Genomic DNA, 8,552 nt, shown 5'->3' with positions numbered 1-8,552 from the left:
TAAGATATAATGACAATGTGTTCAATAGCAATTTTTAAAGGATGCTGGCATGATTTTCAGGGTTTTTTTTTTTTTTCCCTGTGCTGATCCTCAATAAAACAAAGGTCATATTGTTAATTCTTAGCATTATCATGGTGAATTAAGATAACATAAATATATTTCACTTTGGTGATTCACAGAAAATCTAAAAAGAATAAAAAATTAAAATTTCTCATATCTATTCTCTAGCTGGAATTTTGGAAGAAATTAGGCAGTATGTAACATAATATTGCACTCTCTGACTACCACTCAAAGAGTGGAAATTCTGTAATTGAGGAAGCAAAGTTGACATTTTATTGAAAAATTGAAGATATTGAAATACATTATTGCCTCATTTGAATACCATTCAACATTTTATGAAAGCATAGGGACTCTTGTGTGGATAAGGTCAACAACATTTTGGTCAAAGTCATTTTGCATCTTTTCAAATTATCAAATAAATGCTTGATTTAAACCCAGTATTTTCCATTTTAAGACACTGAAAAATGTTTAGAATGGCCCAGGGGATTTTGTGGTAGGGGTATTCGATTGTCTTCATGTATTACAACAGTACTTTAGCAAAGCTTGTGTATAAGATTTTCTTTTGTACAAATTTTGCCTGCCAAGAAAAGTTACCTCAAAAGTAAATCTTTAGATAAATAAATTTCTTAATATGTTGAGTGTTTTTTTTTTGTATATTCCACCTGAATATTAAAGACAATCTTATAAAATTCATCGTTTGTTTTTGCAGTTAGTAACATTATATTTTAAATTTTTACTGATAGTAATTAAACAATAGTTTCTGTATCTTCCTTAAGACCATCACTAGGATAGGGTATTGAAACCATGGCATCGACAGAAGAAAATGGTCATTTTGCTACTCTCTCCATCAGTCACTTTCTTCCACAACACTCACTGGTATGTGCCAGACCCAGATACACCAGATATGGGGCTAGTATAGGAAAGGGAAAAAAGAAATCCAGTCCCTCTTTTCTTCGTCTCCAGTGAACTGTTGAAAAAAGAAAAGCAAGCAGCAGTAATATGTCTCCCCAAGATTAAAGCCCTAGGAAAGAGGAGTACAGTGAGGTGAGGGAAACAATAAAGGAGGAGATTTCAGAGACCCCACTTTACATATGGCATTCTGGGAGCAGATCCCCTTCCAAACTGCTTTACAATAACCTACAGGAAGCCACGTGAAAATAAACTCAGAAAATTTTATTGTTAAGCTGACAGAAGACTGGAGTTTTGCTTTCTATATGATGAAACAAGAATTCTCCTCTTGCTTCTGAGGGACCCGGGAATGCTAAGAGTCTGGGCCGTGACTCTTGTCCAAGGGAATCATTGAGGCAGGGCAATGTGTTCTTAAAATTGTATCCTCAAAGCTGGGGAATCCAATGTAGGCCACTAGCAGGAAAATCATGTGAAAGTCCCAGACCTAAGGGGCATCTCCAGGCATAGCAATCACTGAGATGGGGATACGCCGCAGGCAGGACCGAGCAACGTTGTCTCTACTGAGAGATCACAGACTGTACATTACTAGCGACAATAAGTTACTCTAGAATTGTCAGCAGCAGATTACTGTAGAATCCATCAGGAAAAGGTCAGTTGTCCCTCAGTCTAGTGGTCATCCTCAGCAGTTACTGCAGGCAAATACCAGCAACGATTCAAAGGCTGCCACATGGATCCAAGCAACCCATCTCTGCGACCATAAGGTCCCATAAAAAAACTGCAACTTCATACACCAAGAAGCCATGTCATGCCATAGTGAGAGACTGAAGATTTAGCTGAACCTTCCAAACACAGATGGAATTGCCTTAAGGAGACAGTTTCAATCGTTGGATTAATCTTAGATTATCTGATTGGACAAAATACAGGTTTATTTATTTCTTCTGCAACTCTGAAGGAAAGTCAGATAGATGAGTTTATACGGATTCCCTGTTCTTTTGAATGTAGTATGAGTAAAATTTTTACTTTCTCGTACCTTGGAAGATTGTTTAGCATCTTTACGGAACTCTGTGGGCATATCCCTGTACCCAAAGCTGATCACAAACTTGTAGTTTAAGCTTCAGAGGCACGATACTTTGAGTCTATGGTTGAAATCCTGAGAGAGATAAAGGATGACAGAGTGAGATACAGGATAATCAACAGGGAAAGGAAGAAGGGAGTCTTGGAAAATTTATATTAAGATCCCATCTTGGATGCTGACTTTTATATATATATATAAATAAATAAATAAATATATATATATATAAATAAATAAATATATATATATATATATATATATATATATATATATATATATATATATATATATATATGAGGGATCCTCGATTCGGCAATAGTAGCTGGGGATGTATTTGAAAAGCATGCTCTATAGAAGAAGGTAGACTTTAGAACCAAACCTGAAAAGGAACCCACAGTTAGTATTGCATAAGCCAGAGCAAGGTTAAGAGGTCCAGGAAGCTAAAGAGTGTAGTCATTCTGTTCTCGTTTGGACTGTTATTAGGGTTTCCAAATTTCTAACATTTTGGAACCTTCGGGAATCGAGAACTGGAAATCGTATTTCCCAAAAATACTCTAGAATTCCCGAAATAATCTTTTTTATTTAATTTTCATTGATAATCTGTAATAATGTCTGTAAGAGTAAATGTTAATAAATAGAAAAGCCATAGAGAAAGTAGGGCAACTGGGGTTCGTGGCCCCGGCACAGTCTATCAGACGTTTCAAGACACTCCTATATGTAAAAGGTCGAAACAAAACTTGAGTAAATAAAATTTCATAAATGGAGGTTGACCGGAATTTCATGACTAGTGCATCTCTTGCCCTGAGAGCTAAACAGGGGTCACTATGGTATCATTTTGGCTAGTTTTCTGTTATATTTCAAGTTTTCTCAAAATATAAACAATATAATTAATACAAACTTTATTTAGCCAAACCTTATACAGTGAGTTTTTACATATATCACACAATGTATCAACATTCCCAACCTCATGTAAATATTTTATTTATTAAATTAAACATTAATTGAAAACAAATACAAATATTATTCATTTGAAAAATTTAAAAAATACTTCAAATAGTTTTTATTTGTCATTTTTTAAAATGAACCTTTAAGAAATATAGAGCATTAATTGCCCGATCAAACAATCAGGATCTTTGCTTTGTAACAAATATACTTGATGTGGAAACATTTCTTTCATTTTCTGTAGATGTTGGTCGAATTGTTATGAGTGCATTTAAAACCATCTTTGGGAGTGAGAGAGAGAATGTGTTGCTTCATATAAGCTCGTTTCCTTCCTTAGAGAAGCAAATATTTTGTCTGCATGCATAGGACTAGGTTTTGAGTCGAAATTGATATTGCTTTAGTCAATTCACACTTCAGATCAGATTCTGATTTACTGTCAGAACTCTCTGTAAGGACATCCTTTATTTCTTCTCTTGGAACTTCTGCTGTAAATGTTCCTTAAAAAGTCTTTCCATTAATGACTTCACCAATGGTGCAATTTTATTCTTACTTGACAAAGCAAAAAATTCATCCTCTTTCATCTCACATAGACAACTAATGTTGCTCAAGTACTTTGTGAGAGACACAAGGTTTCTATTTCTACGTTTAACCAATTCAAATTTTATTTCCTTTAAAAGCATTAAGAAAAAAATTAAGAAAGACCTATATTGTGCAGTGATTATTTATTTATAGCTAAAAAGTGCCACAAAACATTATGATATGAGATTGGAAATTATTGAAATATTGGAATAACATATTAGCAGTGCACGTTGTTTTTAAATAGACTGACTTAATCACAGCAGCTGAGAGATCCAAGAACACTCACATACATCACAATCGTCAGAGGCAAACAAACTGATCAAAGGTGGTTAGTAGTATCGGCTGTCACTTTGTGGAAATGATTCATAGTAGAGAACAGAAAACAGTTTGTATTTACACAGAGAAATATTTATATTCACAACCCAGGATTTGACTACAATGTCATATTAAGGTAAACTACCTTTGATTTCCTTAGTTCACCTGAAGGTGACATTGTGGTCAAATCCTGGGTTGTGAAAATAAATATTTCTCTGTGTAAATACAAACTGTTTTGTGTTTTCCATGATTAAATCTGCTCAATTTACATGAGCTAAAATTAGCTGGTCATGTGATATCTGATTCTGGTGGCGCACGTGCATGTCTGGTGGCGTATAACGTTTTAACACAATGTAACTTTAGATAGCGATAGATAGGAAAAATGTTTAAGAGATATATTGTGAGTAGCACGTTTGTTTCCCATTGTGGGTATTACTGGGTTCAAGGAGCTGATTTTTCCGATTTCCTGACTGACCTTTCTGGGGATTCCGAAGGGGAAAGCGAAAAAAAATTCCCGAGAATGGGCGGGAAGGAATTCCCCTCCTGAAACACTGACTGTTACCATTTCCCTCTCAAGTCAAGTATCCAAGGCTAGCTACTGGTCAGTGATTTAGCGATTGGATCAAGGATTGAGGGGAGACCAGGTTGCGATCTTTCATATGGGGCACCAACTTACACTTGGGGTGGCTTTTCAATAGAGGCAAATGCTCTCCCTGAGGCTTAAATCCACTCAAAGTGTGCCTGTGATCACCACTGAGCTCCCTGTGGGAATCGGGCTAGTGTATGGGGGGCTGGGCCTCCAGAAGAACTGAGTTTTGGGTTGTGAGACTTCCACAACCCACATGCAGAATTTTGTGTTAGATTAATTTGTAAGCCGGAGAAAATATATTTTGGATAAAGACCTAGCTTTCAGTTTCTTGGAACAAGAAACTTCAGGATCATAGTAAATGCTCATTATATATAGAAAAAAAGAATATTCTTTATAGGACCACATTGATTTACTAAAGGGAGAATATAATTGTGGAGTAATATTTTAAAATACTTTATGTAAGTGTTGGTGTCTCAGTTGCATTATGTGCACTTTACCTTTTTTTCCTAATAAAAATGAAGCATCCATCTACCTCAGCAGACATTTTCATTATTAGACATTTGCACAGGAGTGCGAAGAGACAGAATGAGCTAATAATATTCATCATTGCCAAAATTGACTAGATTTAGAAAAGATAAGTGTATCATTTAAGAACATAATCTCAACACTTACTAACAAATGCTCTAAATCCCATATGCTATGTCAAGAAGACATGCATCCCAATTATCTACAATTCTTTATCTGATTGTTTAAATAGAGAGGAGGACATAGAAAAGCTATTACATAGTACTTTATTACACCATTCTGGACAGGAATTTGCTTTGCCAAAGACCTGATTGCCTGTATTCTCATCCTAGAATAGTGCTGTGATAAGATTTCTGAATATGCATTAGAATTGATGCTTCCATCATGACTACATTGATGATTGTGGAGACAGCTACTGCTTAGATGTAAATCATTGGAAAATGGATTGAAAAATGTTTGGCAAATCTTGAGCATCTCCTCAAATAATGGATGAAGCATTGTAGCAATAATTAACTGTAAATAGTTGTTTCTAAAGTTGTTTTGTTCCTCAAAGATGGCAGTAAAATATTACTATTCTTTAATTTATTGAAAAGTATGTTGACTTGGATTTGAAAGAAATGGTTTGTCTATCATATTTGGAAGCTGAGTGGATACAGACATGAAGAACTACACAGAGGTATTAAAAAACATACATATATATGCAATTATTGGAGTTTTCCACTGTCCCAAATGTGATTTAAACAGCTTGGGTGCCAGATCTTAACACTTTAGAATCTTTTATATTTCAGATTCAAAATGGTGCAAAATATTGTTTTCTAAGATTTCTAAAGAATGGTATAAAAGTTTGGGAAGAAACCTCTTGCACATATGACTGAAATTTATATATTAAAAATCCATGTTACTTAGTCATGATTTTCAATCTTAACTATTACGTAGCCAGTAAATGTTAATGAATAATTTATAATAATATGGAAATATTATGTTATAATTTTAAGTGAATGAAATCTGTAAGTTTTATTATTGCATTGTGCTATTATCACAGTTGTGTTAAGCAGACCCCAAAGAACTTTACAGAAAATTTAAAAGAAACAAAAACAAAAAAATTGAATGACTATATTAATATGGCTTTGTCTTTGGGGCATGCAAATATTCTTGGTTTGATTTTCATCTTTCTGTGTCTTCCAAAATTTCTATAAATTCAAATTTTAGTAATTATCAAATAACTTCATGTATTGAACTTAGAAATGTCTATTTTGAGAGGCAAGTGCATTAGAAATTGTTTTTTCCTGATGTTCCTGATGTCCTAAGCAATATCTAATAGCTAAGGATCTTTTGAAGCAAAGTGATTGACATTCTTCAGTGACCTCTGAATCCATAACCACATCTCTCCATTTCTTCCTTCATATCTGTCTACCCTTGGTGGTAGGGTTTTAGTCTTCAGTATAAAGACCTCTTTCCTCCTACACATTAAGAGCCTATATTTCAAGAGTCCTCTTCACAGTTGTCTTGATCGTATTTAATTTACAATGTTATAAGTAAAAACATAAATATATTATTATCTTAGATTTATTCTCATGTTAAAACATTGTCAAGCAAAGCCAATTTGGGGCATCGCATTTTTCTTTCCTTCCCTTTTTAATCTTTTTTTTTCCCTAAAATGTATGTACATGTGTGTTGTATGTATCAGATGAGTGTAGTTCACATAGTTGGATGAAATTCTAAGAACTGCAAGTTTCCCTACCCTTCTCCCAGGCAGTTGCTCCAGAGACCTGCCAATTCATCCAAAGTGACATTCCTAGACCTAGTTGTTGAGCATGTAAAACAAGAGTTTCTAAGTAGCCTTTCAAATGCATCACATAGAAAATGGTCTTGCCAAGGTTTAAAAGCAAAAAATGGATATATTAAAAAAGAAAAAAGAGATCATCACATTCTAAACACTAGGAACTTAATGGCCTTAGTTCTTAAATTTCTACTGATGTAAGAAAACACAAGAAATACTTGTCCACGGTCTGGGAGCTAAATGGATGATGGGGAAAGATATGACTGAATCATGGTTATTAAGGTTTCCTGAAAAGAGATCTTAAGTTACAAACTGGGAAATGATAATAACTCTCAGATCCAAGAACTGGCAGGGCTTGTGCCCCATTTCCTTCCTGGAACCCTGGGCAGAACAGCTTCATGCACCTACTGCACAATCGATGAGGGAGCATAAAATTATAAATGGAAACATGGTTTGTCTGTTTATGAGAGGGCCTAAGAAAGCAACCTCCTTCCTGTGCCTCTGAGTTTCCTTTGGTTTTTTGTGCTTACTATTCTACTCCCCATCCCTAATCATGGCAGTAGTCTGCAGACCCAAACGGCTTGGCAGGCAATACCAGTCACTCAAAGACCATGGCAGATCTCAGAATCAGCAAAAGCTTCAAAGCAAAAAGAGGATCAAAATCAAGTGTCAGGTGGAATTTTCCCATCACGGTGGTTGCTGGATCAGAATTGCTAAGGATGATGTGGCTGCCGCATGCTGCCATAGCATGGAAGCCCATCGTCTTATGCATAACCAGAATTCAGGTTATGGCTCAGTTGTCCTGGGGACAAGTGATGATGAGGAGGAATCCATGAATTTGACTAAGTTTAAATCAAAACTGATTGTGAAAATACTGACTTTGTCTGAATTTACTTGGAAATACCTAGGTTAGTTATTCTGTTGTTAAGCCGCAATGGGGGCTAAAGATTATTTTATGCATAAATTTCACAGGTATTTTTGATCACTTGCTATGAATTAGTGATTTTTCAAGACCCTGGGATATAGTAGTGGATAAAAGAAATAGTCATAGAATCAACACTCCATAGAACAAACACTCATGGAGTTTTGATTCTAGGGTTGGAGGAGAAGCATAGAAAAATACACGAATAAAAACAGAACGTGTCAGGTTGTGTTAAGTGCTATGAGGAATAATAAATCAGGAATAGGGATAGATAGTTACGGGGGGGGGGGGGGCTATTTTCGACAGGCTAGGCAAGGAAGGCGTACTGTGAAGTTAATATATCAGCAGACACCAGAAGGAAGTGAGGGGGAACACCTTGTGGATATCTGAGGGAAGAACATTTATAAAGGAACGATAAGTGAATAGAACCAAAGAAAGAGTTACATATTTATTTATGACTTCAAAATCATAAAACCTACCTACAGTTATTGTTTTTTAAATTTATTAACAGTTGAAAGAATTTTTCTTGATAATATTAAATTAAATATTGATACATAATAGAAACATAGGATTTTAGGAGTTTGGTTCCCTAAAGAATTTTGCTTGCCTATGCTAAAACAAAACAAAACAAAACAAAACAAAAAACCCCAAAACCTCATGACTCATTAATTAGATGTAGACAAGACAACAAGAGATAAATGGGGAAAAATATAGAAGAATTCTATACTAATATTGCTTTAAAAATATCTTAAGTTCTTACTCCAATTTAAAGGTAATAAAATTAGAAATAGATAGCTGTTAGTTATTCAATCAGAAACTTGTACCTGATTAAGACTTTGGCATAGTGACAAAAGATTTT

The sequence above is a fragment of the Rhinolophus ferrumequinum genome, chromosome 18 (genome assembly GCF_004115265.2).
Source record: "Rhinolophus ferrumequinum isolate MPI-CBG mRhiFer1 chromosome 18, mRhiFer1_v1.p, whole genome shotgun sequence".
NCBI classification, from domain to species: domain Eukaryota; kingdom Metazoa; phylum Chordata; class Mammalia; order Chiroptera; family Rhinolophidae; genus Rhinolophus; species Rhinolophus ferrumequinum.
Note: the sequence above shows the minus strand (reverse complement) of the source record.